The sequence below is a fragment of the Leptodactylus fuscus genome, chromosome 2 (assembly GCF_031893055.1).
Source record: "Leptodactylus fuscus isolate aLepFus1 chromosome 2, aLepFus1.hap2, whole genome shotgun sequence".
In the NCBI taxonomy this organism is placed as follows: Eukaryota; Metazoa; Chordata; class Amphibia; order Anura; family Leptodactylidae; genus Leptodactylus; species Leptodactylus fuscus.
The window spans coordinates 113,343,799-113,360,693 of NC_134266.1; positions in this window are offsets into that span (position 1 = coordinate 113,343,799).

The window sequence follows — 16,895 nt, forward strand, 5'->3', positions numbered from 1 at the left end:
GTGGCCTTCCTACAGGAGACCCACTTTGATTCCTCGGGCAATTTCAACTTTGCTCGTCACTACTTCCCCACAGCTTATTCTGCTTTTAACACTCGCAGAAAAGGTGGAATAGCTATCCTGCTCTCCCGTTCTTGCCCAATTTCGATCTCAGCTTCCCACCTAGACCCGGATGGCCGATATGTGATCCTGGAGGGCCTCCTACACGGACAACCCATTGTCCTTTGTAATGTGTACCCATTGTCCTTTGTAATGTGTACGCCCCTAATTCTTCCCAAATTCCCTTCCTTAAGAAGGTGCAGCGATGCCTGTGGGCCTTCTCTGGCTCGGCCATGCTGCTGAGCGGTGACTTTAATATGGTTTTCTCTGAGCGCTCCGACAGACTGTCCTTAACGGGTGGTGTGGCAATTGCCCCGCAGTGTCGCCTAGCCAGGAAGTTCCGCCGTCTGATTTGGTCCTCCGCCCTGTATGACCTCTGGCATGTTCATAACCCTACAGCCCGGTCCTATACTTTCTACTCCCATCCCCATAAGCTACATTCCCGGATAGATTATTTTTTTGGCAACAACTTGACTCTTAGGCTCCTTGCCGACGCAGACATAGGCCCTATCTCCTGGTCTGACCACACCCCTGTTCTCCTCTCACTATCTTTGGCAGCCACCCCACTCAAACGGTGTCATTGGCATTTGAACGAATTGTTACTCCACTCTGTGACTTCTTGCTCTACCCTCCGCACCCACCTACAGGAATATTTCAACCTTAAAGTATCTTTGGTCTCCTCGGTTTCTACCCTATGGGAAGCCAATAAGGCAGTCATGAGAGGCCACTATATAGCTTTGGCCACCCACCTAAAGAAAGACAGGAAAGCTAAGGAGGTGACCTTGGTTGCCCAGATCCGTACGCTGTCTGAGCGTCTGGCCCAATCTCCCTCAGTTTCCACCCTTTGCTGTTTAGTGGTGGCTAGGACGGACCTTTGTGATATTGCCAATAGGGCCACCCAACACATTCTCCTATATTCTCGGCAACGTTACTATGAAAGGGGTAATAAAGCTCATATGTGACCACCAGGTTTCCTCTATTCTCCACGCGATTAGGGACTCTCATGGTGTCTTGTACCATCATCCTGATGCTATTGTGTCCTTGTTCAAGGACTATTACACTAAGCTTTACAATCTTGCCTCTCACCCGGGTGCAGACCTTGGGTCTCGTGACCCTGCCTTGCAAGCTTACCTAGACATGTGTCTCCTCCCTAGGCTTTCACCTTCTGCCGTTGGCTCTCTGAACGCTCCTATCACAGATGATGAAATTAGCGCCACTCTTAAGAGTCTTGCTAATGGCAAGTCCCCGGGCCCTGATGGGTTCACATATCTCTATTATAAGATGTTTCAATCTGACCTGCTTCCTCATCTGCATCGTCTTTTTAACTCTTTTCTTGAGGGTGCTCCTATCCCCTAGAATATGCTGCACTCCCATGTTATCCTGGTCCCCAAACCCCACAAGGACCATCAGGAGTGCTCTAATTACTGCCCCATCGCGCTTCTGAATACCGATTTAAAACTTTTCACTAAGATCCTTGCTAATAGACTCAGCGCTTGGCTTCCATCTCTTATTCACAAGTACCAGGTGGGCTTTGTCCCTTGTTGCCAAGGGGGAGATAACACCAGAAGGACTGTGGATCTAATTGACGTTGCCAACCGCTCTGCAACCCCCACGCTCCTTTTATGCCTTGATGCCGAGAAGGCTTTTGACCGTCTTGATTGGTCATTCATGTCCGGCACTCTTCAGAAATTTGGCCTTTCTTGGGCTTTTCTTTCGGCAATTGGGGCTTTGTATTCCTGCTCCTCTGCTGAAGTGAAACTCCATAACCCTGTCTCTAGCCCCTTCCCCATGCGCAACAGGACGCGGCAGGGATGTCCTTTATATCCACTTATATTTGCCCTGTGCATTGAACCCCTAGCTTCTCTGATTCGCTCCAATTCTGACATTACAGGGGTTAAGGTTAGCGATAGGGACTTCAAACTTAGCCTGTTTGCAGATGATGTCCTCCTGACCCTTACTACTCCCCATACTTCCCTCCCCAACCTCCTCCAAGTTCTGAAGACCTACGGGAGGTTCTCAGGCTATAAAGTGAACTCTTCTAAGACTGAGGCCTTTCCCTTAAACATCCCTAGTGCTTCCTTGCAGCTACTTAAGTCTAATTTTGACTTCCAATGGAGAGACCACTATCTCCGCTACCTGGAGATTCAGCTCTCCCCTTCCTACTCTTCCCTGTATTCTGTTAATTTTCCTAGCTTGTTTCGTGAGCTATATGGGCTTTTGGATAAATGGCGTCCCCTCCATATCTCCCTCATAGGGTGCATCACAGCTGTTAAAATGACCCTCCTTCCTAAACTCCTATACTTTTTTGAGACCCTACCAGTGGCAGTTCCCCGTGCTGAGTTGCATGCCTTGCAGAAGGCGATCTTCCAGTTTATCTAGAATGGTAAACGCCACCGTATCCCCCGCTCAGTGATGCTCTCTGGTAAGGATGCAGGGGGGGCTGGCGGTTCCACATATCCTGCTTATTATTGGGCTTCACACTTACGTTGTATCCCATTCTGGGGGCCCTTCAGGCCTATACGAAATGGGTCGAGATTGAGAAACTTTGGCTGGCCCCAATCCATCCTAATGCATTTCTGTGGTCCCGGTCCTCCCCCCCTCCATCTACTCCCCTCTTAGGGCCCATCCGTTTTACCAGAGGTATCCGGATAACTTGCTCTAAGCTTTTCCCATTGTCCTCCCCCTGCTCTTCTATGATCTCCTTTTTATATCACCCACTCCTCCCGGGGGACTCTCAGCTGCTATGGTTCGCCCCTGGATTGGGCGAGGTCTCTTTCATATTGTGGACCTGGTTGATCCGCTAACTTTGGAGCTCAGGCCCTTTGAGTACTTCACTTCGGTTTTACACTTGCCCACTTCAGAGTGATTCGATTACCAGCAGATTGTACATTTTGTGTTTTCTCAATTTGGCTCCCTGAAGGTTTCCCGGCCCTCTGACTTTGAAAGAATATGTCGAGCTGGCACCTCTACGGCAGGTTTGATATCTAGTATTTACAGGCTCCTGTCTTCTCCTGAGAAGTGGAGCTTCCCTGTCCATAAGTACATGGTCAAGTGGTCTGAGGCTTTCAATCAGCAGATCTCACCCGGGCATTGGCAGCTAATCTGGTCCCAGGCTGCTAAATCTTCTATGTGCATAACGTTTTGTGAAACTTAGTACAAATTACTTATGCATTGGTACCATACTCCCGCTTTACTTCACTTCCTTAATCCTAGTATTCCTCCCTACTGTTGGCACTGTTCAACAGGTATTGGTACCTTGTTTCATATATTTTGGGATTGCCCAGGGATACGCCCTTTCTGGCTGGAGGTTAAATCTCTGACTGATGCCCTTTTTATCCGGGGTATTGCTTTAGATCCTCTTACCTACCTGCTTAACCTCCCTCCCACCCACTTTGGTAAACACTCTTCTAAGTTATTTCGCTACCGCTGCACGGCTGCCAAAACTCTTATTGCCCTGCACTGGAGGAGGGTGTCCCCTCTTATTGAGGTCTTATTGAGATCTTATTGAGCGTATCAAAGATGTCCGTAGTTTGGAGAGTATGACAGCCTCGCTAAATCACTCCCTTGATGCATTCCAGGCGATTTGGTCACCCTGGGATGCTTATTGTGCCTTTAACGGTCTCTGACTCCTCTCTCTAATACCCCCCCTCCCCTCCTTTGTGCTCCTGTTTCACCCTGTTATGATGCACTTTTGTATGCCAGTTTTTGCTGCTGTTGTTTTTCTCTCCCCCTTTTTATTTTTCCTATATTGCATTTCAGATTTTGTCTGGTTTTTGTATCTTGTAAAAAACTTTCAATACAGTTTAAAAAAAAAGAAAAAAAAGAATACTTTTTTCCATTTTTGGATGATAGATTGAGCAGTTCTCTATAGAGACCCCGAGTAAAATAAAATAGTAAATATATATATATATATATATATATATATATATATATATATATATAATGCCTTACAAATGTATTCGTCCCCCTTGAACTTTTCAACCTTTTTCCAGATTTCAGGCTTCAAACATAGAGGTATAAAATTTAAATTTTGGGGGGAAGAATCAACAAGTCAGATACAATTGTGAAGTGGAACGAAATTTATTGGATATTTTAAGCTTTTTTAACAAATAAAAAACCGAAAAATTGAGCCTGCAATATTATTCGGCCCCCTTGTGTTAATACTTTGTAGCGCCACCTTTTGCTGCGATTACAGCTGCAAGTCGCTTGGGGTATGTCTCTATCAGTTTTGCACAGCATGAGACTGAAATTCTTGCCCATTCTTCCTTGCAAAACAGCTCAAGCTCAGTGACCCCTGGTTCACGTTAGCATATGTATTCCGCTCGGTTAGAGTCCACAGTTTAAGGTGGACTCACGGGTGGCAAGAGCATTCGGTAGGAGGCCATGGAGAATGGTGTTACAGTAGTCTAAGTGGGAGATTATGAGGGCATGGACTATCATTTTTGTAGTTTCAGGGGTAAGGAAGGAACAGATTTGATGGATGTTCTTGAGTTGGAGGTGTTGAGGGTTTGGATGTGTGGCTTGAAGGATAAGTCAGAGTCCAAGGTTATCCCAAGGCAGCAAACCTGCGAGACTGGGGTAAGTGTGATTCCATTAGCTTTGATAGATGGGTCAGGAAGAGGGGCCCTGTGAGGTGGGGTGAAGATGAACTCCATTTTCTCCATGTTGAGTATTGAGAAGTAGGAGGAGAGAAAGGAGGCTACGGTTGCTAGACACTCTGGAACTCTGGACCACAGAGAGGCAATGTCTGGCTCAGAGACATATTTGAGTGTCGTCAGTATAGCAATGTTATTGAAAACCATGAGATTCAACGAGTTGACCAAAGGTGCAAATGGAGAACAGGAGGGGTTCTGGGAATAGAGCCTTGGGGGACACCTACAGAAAGGGGGAGTGGTGTGCGAGTGGCAGATGCTGAAGGTGTGGTTTGTGAGGTATGAGGAGATCCAGGAAAGGGCCAAGTCTGTGATGCCAAGGGATGAGAGTGTTTCTAACAAGAGGGAATGGTCGACTGTGTCAAAGGCAGAGGAGAGATCAAGGAGGGAGAGGACAGAGTAGTGATGCTTGGTTTTGGAAGTTAGAAGGTCGTTAGTGACTTGGTTAGGGCAGTTTCTGTGGAATGATGGGGTCTAAAGCCTGACTGTAGTCTTTCAAAGAGTAAGAAGGATAGTTTGGAGTGGACGTTTTGTTCAAGCAATTTTGAGGTGCAAGGGAGCAGTGATATGGGGCGATAGTTGGCTGGAGAAGATAGGTCAAAGAATGATTTCTTAAGTGTGATGGTGGCATGTTTGAAGGCAGAAGGAAAGAATGCTTTGGTTAGGGATAGGTTAATGAGATGGGTTAGGACTGGAGTAATGACTTCAGTGAGGTTCGGGATGAGATGTGACTGGATTGGGTCAAGCGCGCAGGAGGTGAGGTGGGATTTAGAGATTAGGGTGGAGAACTTTTCATCAGTGATGGTGGAGAAACAGGTTAAAGAAAAAGAGCACTGAACAGTTGGGTAGAGTATTTGTTGGGGTGTAGGGTAAGACTGTCTCTGATGGTGTCAATTTTGCTTTTGAAATAAGAGGCAAAGTCAGGGACAACACGATGGCTCAGTGGTTAGCACTGCAGCCTTGTAGCGCTGGAATTCTGGGTTCAAATCCTGCCAAGGACAAAACATCTGCAAGGCGTTTGTAGGTTCTCCCCATGTTTGCGTGGATTTCCTCCCATCCTTCAAAGCCCTACTGATAGGGGAAAAATGTATATTGTGCATAATATACAATCTACATTACAAAAAAAGAGGCAAAGTCATCAGCTGAGATAAGTGATGTTGGAGGGGGCACAGGAGGATGAAGAAGGGAGTTGGTGGTGAATAGCTGTTTGGGGTTGCGGGATAGGGAAGGTATGTACTGAAGTAGACCTGCTTTGTAGAGGTGAGTGCGTTCTTGAAGGTGAGAACTGCCTCTTTATACCTGATAAAGTCTTCCTGGGAGTGGCTTTTCTTCAAGAGGCATTCTGCAACACGTGAGGCATGTCTCAGTTTTTTTAGTCAGGTGAGTGTGCCAGGGTTGCCTGTTAATCAGTTGGGCTCTGGTGTATGTGTAGCGGTCACAGAGTCAAGAGCTGAAGAAATAGTGGTATTATAGAAAGCAGCAGTTGTAACTGCATCCTGGAGTGAGGATGTGTCAGTGAGTGGTAGGAGAGTCAGAGAATGTGCGGTTAAGGTGGTTGAGGTTCCTATGGGGGCATGTTGGCTTTGGGGTCTATTACAGAGGAGAGAGAAGAGAATGTTAGTAAGTTGTGGTCGGAGAGTTAAAGAGGCTGGATAGACAGCAGAGGCGGGTGAATTTGAGATCTAGCGTGAGCCCCTTTGTGTTAATAGCAGAGGAGGACCATTGAGAAAGACCATTGGAGATAGGCTACAGGACAATGGGCTATCACAGCCTTGTTCAGGTCTACAATTTGGTCCCTGGTGTCCTTAGATAGCTCTTTGGTCTTGGCCGTGGTGGGGAGGTTGAACTGTGATTGAGTGTGTGAACAAGTGTCTTTTATACAGGTAACACATTGAAACAGGTTCAATTAATACAGGTAATGAGGGCAGAGCAGCAGGACTTCTGAGGGTCCATTCACACGGAGTAAACGCGCACTTATTTTGGCAAAATACACGTGTAAAAATAAGACTCCCATTGACTTCAATGACATTTTACAAGTGTATTTTGATGTGTTTTTTTACACGTGTAAAAAAAATGTCATTGAAGTCAATGGGAGTCTTATTTTTAAATGTGTATTTTTTACACGTGTATTTTGCCAAAATGAGCGCGCGTTTGCTCTGTGTGAACGGTCCCTTAGAGAAAAACAGGGTAAGTTCACACTGGGTTTTTTGAACCGGATTTTAATGCTGGAAGCCACCTCAGAATCCGGTCCAAAAAAACGCCTCCCGCAGTAGCCGCAACTGGATGCCGTTGCAGTGCATCGGCATCCAGTCACGGCATTCCACTCCGGATTAGACCCAAATTAATGGGCCTAGTCGGGAGGGAGTGTCGCGCCGCGGATTCCCTCGGCTGATTCAGCCGCGGAATCCGTGGCAAGATAGGGCAGCTTGCTTCCTTTTTCCAAGAGCGGGAAGAAACTGCTTGCGGAAAAAAGAAGTGAACGGCTCCCATTGAAATCAATGTCAGGCCTTTTTTTGAGCCAGATTCTGAGGCTGATTCCGTATCAATATCCGGTCCAAAAACCCTGTGTGAACTTACCTTAACTGGTCTGTGAGAGTCAAAATTGTTGCTGATTGGTAGGTGATCAAATACTTATTTCATGCAATAAAATGCAAATTAATAATTTATAAACTATATAATGTGATTTTATGGTTTTTTTTTTTTCTTCTTTAGAGTCTGTCTCTCACAGTTGAAGTGTACCTACGACACAAATTACAGACTTCTCCATTCTTTATAGGTGGGAAAACTTGCAAAATCGCCGCGGTATCAAATACTTATTTACCCCACTGTAAGTATTGAGGAGATACTGTGTTTCTTCCAAAATAAGCCCTACTCCGAAAATAAACCATAGTTACAGATCATTAAAAAAAAAAAAAAAAAGTGTCCGGGCTACACATGTAAAAAATAATACAGTAGAACTTATACAGTAGACCCTTCACAAGGAAAGCGGACACCCACAAAAGATTTGCACCCACAAAAAAAAAAGCAGACACCCCCAAAAGAATTGGACATTGACGTTAAGGGAACTATCTGTACAAAATGGCACTAATGAGATAGTTCTCCACAACAATAAGGGTCAACTTCCGCTAGTGCTGGGCTCTCATACACAGATCAGCTAGTCCTGCTGACATTAGTCTGTTGTGGCGGCTTCCGGTCACCAGGGGGAGCCAACTTCTACACTTGGCTGCAGTGGAATGCTGATGCAATGGCAAGGGACCTAACAGTGACAGTCCTTTAACAGAAGAGACTCAGTTCTCTACGTGAATCTCATCCACCATAGACACTTGCATACTCTAATTGTTTTCCGGTGTAAGGGGATCTGGTGAGTGGATTGTTGTTCATGGAGGAAAATAAGACATCCCCTAAAAAAAAAAGCCCTAGTTCATCTTTTTCGGAGAAACACAGTAGTACAAAATCTCATTCCAGGTGCTGTATCAAACAAAAACAAAACAAAAAATAAACATGAAAAATTGCTGCAAAGACCATGTCAAAAACAAAGCATGAAGTAAATATCCCCAGAGGAAACAGGAGACAGGAGAGAAGAGGAGACAAAACAATATTGTAATTCCAACTAATCCACATATTATAGTGTACGATAATGACAGAGAAATAGATATCAGAGTGGTAACAAGTTAAGGGCACATTGATGGTGAAGGTGAATGGGGAGTCATCCATCTCAAGGCAATAGCCTTTCTAGCTAGTAATAAGGATTCCCGCAGAAAAATTCTGAGATGGTGCTGCCATATATCTTCATCTAGAATGCCAAAGAGGCAAATCTCAGGAGTGAGTAAAACAAGTGAATCTAAAATTTCTGAGAGGAGACCCACAACCTCCGCCCCAAAAATCTCTAATATGGGACAGTCCCACAGCATGGCAAAGGAGAAACCCAGTGTGTTTCAGGTGTCCCATTTTATGCACATGCGCAGGTGTGAAATAGCTTTGGTGTATAAAATAAACTTGCATCATTTTATTTCTGGCAGACGTAGAGACATACTGAACTGATTCTAGTTAAATTTCATCAGTAAAAGTGGGAATGAGGTTGCGTCAGAGGCGTTTGGTACGAGGGGAAATATATCCAAGTGAGCCCCCTACCTGGGTATACTGATATTATCACTATATGGTGACCTTATCGTGATATACTGGCTGTACACAAGGCTCTGCATACAGTTTAACTAAATACATTACAGGAAAATGTTGTGACTTATAGGTGACGTCTCAGACTGTAATCGTTCACATTACTCGTCTCCTCAATCTGCACCGCCATGATCACTTCTTCCAGACAAGGCTTGTCCCTGTAAAGTTTGCAGCACAGACATATTTAACTCCTCACTTTTCAGACACCTGACCCACATTTTACTTACCTATACAAAGTTCCCATCCTGCTGCTACTCCCAAATATAAAATACATTATATAAAAATCCCCTGAAAATCAATGATAACCCCATACGTATCTTAAATTAACAATGCCCCTTAATTGATACCTCCTGTAGGATTGTTCAGGATCAAAAATATTAATGCAGGAAACTGGCCAGGGTTATAAAGAAAGATTATGAATGATAATCTGTTTTCCCTTAGCCCAAACAGCAGCACAACTGGGGTATTCCTGCCCCTATGAGCTGTTAGGACAGGTGGAATTTTTAATTACCTAACAGCTTTTGACCTCTATAAGAGGCCGGAAGACCTGCTCCTCCCTTGTGTTAGTAACAAGTATGATATACAGAGCAATCTATGCCAAGAGCTACACACATACACAAAATCTGTACAATAGCACCTCTTAGGGAGGGAGCCTTGTGCTGCTGTTTGGGCTAAGGGAAAACAGATTATCATTCATAATCTTTCTTTCCCCCTACGCCCAACAGCAGCACAACTGGGGATTTAGCAAGTATTATCTCCCCTAGGGCGGGACCTACTGGCAGGCTGATGCCAAGACGGAGTGCCCAAATGCTGTAGCATCGGCCGTACGCCAGTCCAATCTGTAGTGTTTGGCAAAAGTCAGCTGTGAGCTCCAAGAGGCTGCAGCACATATCTGCTCTAGAGAGAGGAACCGTGTCTCTGCCCATGATGTCGCCACTGATCGGGTGGCATGGGCTCGTAGGAAATCTGGAACAGGAAGATTCTGAGCCCGTAGGGACCAGCTGATAGCTTCTCTGATCCATCTAGACAGGGTTACCTTTGATGCTTTAGCGCCTCTATTGTGGCCAAACACATTAACCAGAAGATTCTCTGATCTTCGGAACGGTGCTGTACGATCCAGGTAGATACGTAGTGCTCTTACCAGATCCAGGGTGTGTAGCTTCTCCTCCTGCTCAGTGGCAGGGGAGGGAAAGAACCCCGGTAGGGTGATCACTTGATTGGTGTTCTGAAGTGTGGGTACCTTCGGCAAGAATCCTGGGACGAACCTTAGCTGTACTCTGTCAGGAAAGAAAGTTATGAAAGGTTCGGAGGCTGCTAGAGCCTGCAATTTGCCAACCCTCTTGGCGGAGGTTATTGCCAACAGAAAGGTCACTTTAAATGACAGGTACTTCCAGTCCACTTCAGATAATGGTTCGAAGGGCGGTGCACAGAGCCCTTGTAGAACCGCGGCCAGGTCCCACCTGGGGACAGGGGGCCGTACCTGGGGGTGGAGCCTGGCAGCCCCCCTAAGGAACTGTTTGACAAGAGGATCTTGTGATAACCGTGTCTCCAGGAGAGCAGATAGAGCTGACACTTGAACCTTGAGGGTGGCAGGTGCTAGTCCTCTCTCCAAGCCGTTCTGTAAGAACTCTAGGACTGCATCTCTGTCTGGATCGCGGTGGCTGCCTGTACACCAATCTCGGAATATCCGGGCGATCCTTTGGTAGCTCTGATTGGTTGCCTCTGCTCTTGAATGGGCTAAGGTACTTAGCACTCCCTGGGACAATCCTCTGTCTGCGCGTATGGCGCGGTTAGCCTCCAGGCAGTGAGGTTGAATTTGTCTAGGCCCAGGCACGGCCGACTGTTCAGTGACACCAGGTTCCTGACTGGTGGAAGCCTCCAGTAGTTCCCCCGACTCCTAAGGATAAGGTCGGTGAACCATGCCCTTTTTGGCCAGAACGGCATGATCACTATTGCCGAAGTCTGGTCCTGCCTGAGTTTCGCCAATACCTTCGGTATCATCGGGATGGGAGGGAACACGTATGCCAGTTCGAACCTCCATGGTATTGACAGGGCATCCACAGCCAAAGGGTTGTCTTCCCGGTACAGGGAGCAAAACCTTTCTACTTTGGCATTGTGTTGGGTGGCCATCAGATCCACCTCGGGGAGACCCCACCTCCTGGTCAGGTAGTGGAAGATGTCCTGGTTCAGGGACCATTCGCCTGCGGTCGGCCGGCCTCTGCTGAGTTGATCCACTAGGATGTTCAGGCGGCCCTGGATATGTACCGCGGCCAGCTGGGAGAGGTTTCGTTCTGCCCAGGAGAAGATCAGGTTGGTGACTTGCATGAGCGAGGGGGACCTGGTTCCTCCCTGCTTGTTGATGTAGTGGACTGTCGTCAGATTGTCTGATCTTACTTTGACCACTTTCCCTCGTAGAAGTGGTGCAAATGACAGAAGGGCTCGATGAACTGCGGTAAGCTCGCGCCAGTTGGATGAGTGCGTCCTCTCCCGCTGATTCCATGTACCTTGAACCGGGGTCTCCCCCAGATGAGCTCCCCAGCCTGTGAGGGAGGCATCTGTAGTCAACAGGGTCCAGGCGGGCTGGACCGAGGACTTCCCATCTCGCAGATGGGTCCACCAGGGCAAGGTTTGCCGGGTGCTGATGGTTAACTGGATTGGCTTCTGTAAACCTGAAGGACTGTGATTCCAGACTCTCAAGATCTCGTTCTGTAGAGGGCGCATATGCCATAGGGCCCAAGGAACTGCATCTAGGGCAGCGGACATCAATCCGAGGACCTTCATCGCCGTCCTGATGGTGACCTTCCGTGTGGAAGACAAATGATGTGCCGCCCGAGCAATTTTCCTTTTGCGAGGAGAGGGTAGAGAGACCGTCATGTTGAGAGAGTCTAGAATAAGTCCCAGGAACTGAACTCGTGTTGATGGCACCATCACTGACTTCTGCCAGTTTACCAGCCACCCCAGCTTGTCTAGTAGAGCTACGACGGTCTGCACCTGCATGGTAAGAACCTCCTTTGAATGAGCCTTCAGAAGCCAGTCGTCCAGGTACGGGACTATGAATATGCCTTGAAGGAGCAGGGCGGCAGCGACCGGAGCTATGACCTTTGTGAAGGTGTGGGGGGCGGAGGATATGCCGAACGGGAGGGCTGCGAACTGGAAGTGCGCCTCTTTCCCCTGTATGTCTACGGCAATCCTTAGGAACTTTCGGTGTGCCAGAAAGATGGGTACGTGGAGGTAGGCGTCCTTCAGGTCCAGAGTGACGAAGTGATCTCCAGGGTGCATGAAAGGTAGTACTGACCTTATGGTTTCCATGCGAAACCGCAGCCTGCGGATGAAGTGATTCAGATACCTGAGATCGATGATCATACGCCACTCGCCTGATGGCTTGGGGACCAAGAAGACTGGAGAGTAGACGCCTGTGCCTTGTTCTGCGCGAGGAACCATCTCTAGCGCGGCCTTGTCCACGTACTCCTGAATCAATCTCTCCAGATGAAGTTGTTTGGGGCCCTGAAGAGGGCGGGTTCTTACCATCTTCTCTGGCAGCTGGGAAACAAAATTAATTTTATAACCTTCCTGGATCATCTGGATGACCCAGGGGTCCCGAATATTCTGCCGCCAGGCCTCCACATAGTGGGAAAGACGACCGCCCACCCCAGGGGAGGGGGGGGAGTAGGAAGGGGGGGGGTGTACTGAGAGGGAATTAGAAGGGGGCATTCTTACGGCCACGAGATGAGCCCCGACCTCTTCCTTTCCCGGATCGCCGCTGGCCTCTGGTGCCTCTTCGAGTGCCTCTTCCTCGAAAGGAGGTACTCCGACCTTCAAGGGGCTGTGGCAGGTTCTTGCTCTTAGAGTCGGCTCAGCCTTCCATGATATGGTCGAGCGCCCTTCCGAACAGCCGTCCGGGCTCAAAGGGGAGACCACAAAGGCTATTTTTGGAAGTAAGGTCAGCCTTCCAGGGCTTCAGCCATAGGGGTCGGCGAGCCACAGTAGCCAGTGCCATGGATCTAGCTGCCAGACGGGTCTGAAAATGGGTAGCTTCTGTCAGGTGATCCACCAACAGCGTGATGTCGGACACTGCCGCGAGGAGATCATCACGATCCACGCCGGAATCGATGTCCTTGGCCAGGGATGACAGTTCTGCGCATAAGCCAGTTGCTACCTCATTCGCGACCATGCCCAAAGAGGCCTGGGCAGAGGCGGACGAATATACACGCCTCAAAGATCCTTTGACTCGGCGATCCATGGGGTCCCTGAGGCCCGAGCCGTCCTCTGATGGAAGGATGGAGCGCCTTGATAACTTGGCCACGGCGACGTCCACCTTTGGCGGGGGACCCCACGCCTTTAGTTGACTCTCAGAGACGGGAAAAAGTGCCTTGAAGCGTGTGGATGGCGCAAAGGATCTCTCCGGGTGCCTCCATTCGCCCTCCATCAGGCGGAGCATCTCCGAAGAGGGCCTGAAGGTACGAGACCTACGGCTAGAGCCTTCCCCGCCTTCCCGGTCTCTGATTCTTAGGGTCTTGAATACTCTGGACATTTTGTCCAGGGGAAAAATCTCCTTCTCCTCCTCCGTACTAGAAGACGACTCCACATCCCTGAGGCGCAGCTTTTCCACAGGCGGCAGGGACAATTCGCAATCCAGCCGTGGCCTCTTGGCCAGGGAGACGGCTTCCATTCTTTTCATGGAGTTCTGGACGTACCCCTTCACCCAGGACACCATCTCTCGCATGGGAGTTGTTTCAACAGAGGGGGCCCTGCACCCCTGACAGAAGCAATATTGGAAGTCATTAGGCAGCGGCACTCTACAAGAAGCGCACGCCAGATGCTTCCTTTTGGAAGTAGCCTTCCTTCTAGGCGGAACAGTGGAGGAAGAAGAAGACATTCTGAGGAGGAAGAAAAAGGATACACTAACTACTTACTGCACTCAGAGATGCAACTCTCCAACCTCCCTCCCCCCCCCGGCCATGTCCACCAAACCTTAGTCAATGAAGACAGTTCTCCAGCACAGAAATTGACCAGGGAGCTTCACCAACTGATGTGCTTGCAACCGGAGCGACAAGCACTAACTGAAGCTCTAAGGGGACTTAAATAGGCCAGGGGGCGGGGTTTTGCCCGGAGCCCCGCCCAAGGGGTAGGGGCTACAACGGAGCCAGAATCTCATGAAAAAAAAAGGGGAGGGGAGAAGACAGGGGGAGGGGGATCTGACCCAGGTATGGTCCCCAGGACCGGGGGACCCCCCTCCCGAACTACCGTGCAATGCTCGTGTCTAGGGGTTGTTCTCTTCCCGTCCGCCGCGAGACCCGCGCACTGCGCATGTGCGGCGGACCCTATTAGACGGCGGACCGGAGGAACCTGAGAAAGGTTCCTAGGTCTAGCGTTCCTAGGGGAAAGCCCCGACCCGGCGCGCCAGCCGGACAGGAGCGTGCACGAGCCGGCAGGGTCCCCGCCGGGAGAGGGGGACCTCTGCTGAAAAAAGAGGATGTCCAGAAAAAAGATCTTCTGCTGTCAGGTACCGGTGGGGGAGAGTAGTGGACCCCTATAGGAGGTCAGAACATCTGCTCCCCCCCTGACCACCTGTCCTGTCCCACAGGACAGAAAAAAACACAAGGGAGGAGCAGGTCTTCCGGCCTCTTATAGAGGTCAAAAGCTGTTAGGTAATTAAAAATTCCACCTGTCCTAACAGCTCATAGGGGCAGGAATACCCCAGTTGTGCTGCTGTTGGGCGTAGGGGGAAATAAAAATGCACTGACACTTACCTGCATCCCTCACTCTGTTCCTCCATAGGGCCTACCATCACCTTCACTGCACTATTTGTATATGGAGCGGCTGTAGCACTGATGTCAAGTTGATAATACCGCTGCAGCCAATCACTTCTCTCTACAGTACAGCAGAATATAGTGTTGGTCTGCTGTGGTTCCGATTCTGTGATATCTAGTATCACAGGGACAGTGAAAAAAATGTAAACTTTATTCCTGACTTTGTGTATGTGTTGTGCAAGTGTTTGGCGCAACTACTTTGGTGTGACTTCAACAATGGTAAACGTCAGTGTCACAGTGCAATAAACTTCCTGGTTATTTTATGTTCAGAGGGGTATTACATAAAAATACCCCTCTGATTATGCTCAGAGGAGTATTGTAAGCAGTGTGCCGAGGAGGGCTCCCCAGGATACAGTGAAGTCACAATCGAGGAAAGCAAATCAAAACACCAGTTTAACCAAAATTGAACTTTACTGAAACCAATGGTATATCACAGGTACTAACACCTCAGGTAACTCAAAATTACATACACAAGGTATGAGCCAAGACCCCTGTGCTACACAGCTTGTCACCCAGAATTATGGGCTATGGATATACTAGGTATCTTTACCTATCGGCGTGCTCGGATAGGCTGGCCGCCAGAGGCGTAACTACCCCGGAGTGGCAGAGGTCCCAGCAGGCCCTTGATGTTTTTTTTGTTTTGTTAATAGGTCGTTACCTGCTGGAGTAACCCCAGCAGGTAACAGGAACTATTTACTTACCGATCCCTGCTTCTGCTTACGGCTGCCTTTGCGTTCCCTTCTGCAGAGGTTGCTGTGATTAGGAGCAGGGATCAGTAAGTGAGGCCGTGGGCCGGGAACCCCACAAACACTGCTATCATTATACTCGGGGGGTCTTTTCAGACTCTTGAGTATAATGATCACAGGCCCAGGGGAGGTGAGGGAACATAAAAAAACAGTGTTAATTACCTTTCCTGCATTCCGACAGGCTTTGGGCATGTTTAGGGATGTCACGTGGCCTAGGCCAGCGTTGTCATGCGTAACAATGCCAGTCTGGGTCAGGTTAAAGAGATCTGCACGGAGTGCACTGGAGACAGGGAGAGGTAAGTAACCTTCTTTTTTATGTTTGTATCCTCCCCTAGGTCTGAAAAGACCCCAGAGTATCATAATTGTTCATGGTTGGTCCACAATGCTGTGTGCAGGGGCCACTATGGGGCATAATAGTGTGTGCAGGGGCCACTATTGCACATACTAGTGTGTGTGTAGGAGCCACTATGGGGCATAATACTGTGTGCAGGAATGCGGTTTGTGTGAGGGAGTCGGGGGTGGTCAGTGGGCCCCATGTTAAATGTTCTCCTTGGTGCCCCGCCTTTCCTAGTTACGCCACTGCTGGCCGCTATATACCTATTAATCCCTTGAAACACAGGAACAATTATGTGTGAAACTATAAATCATTATTCCTATACATAGTTCTATCTCCCTGGTTAAAGTCAAATGTGACTGTTTCACCAACTCACAGTGTTGCATTATCCCTGTATTTGACAATCAGAGAGTAAAAGTATAGTATACGCGCTCATACAGATTATGCAGACAATGATAATATCATTGTCTCTGCAGTCTGACGCTCTGCTCCTCCTTCCGACACTCTAACATGCTGCTTGAGACAGGTGGGGAAGTACACTTTAGCCCCATATCTCGGAATCCATTAGGGCTATGAAGATAACCTTGGATTCATTTTAATGAAGAGAATCTTATACGTCCTTGCTACTAATACCCCATTAAGGTTATTAAGATAATCTTGGATTCATTTTATACATGAGAATCTCACCTTTAAAATGACACTAAGATCATCTTGCTAGCTTTTACATATTTGGTTTGCTGATAAAAACTCTGTCGGGAACTGAGATCTGTATTTGAATCTCAATGCCGAACATCCTTTTCACCAGACAATCGCTTTGAATCTGTAAGGGCTATCATGATAATCTTTGGTATCATTTTAAAGATGAGATTCTCATCTTTAAAATGAATCCAAGATTATCTTAATAGCCTTAAGGCTATTACATACGTCCTTTGCAACTAAAGTGCCACCCTGGCTGGACAGTGAAAATTTCACTGACCCCACTGAAATTCTACAGTACCTCTATGCTCCGTATACAAACACAGTAGTACCATGAACCGTATTCCAACAGGAAGATCATGAAGGGGAAGGCAGGGGAGCCAGCACT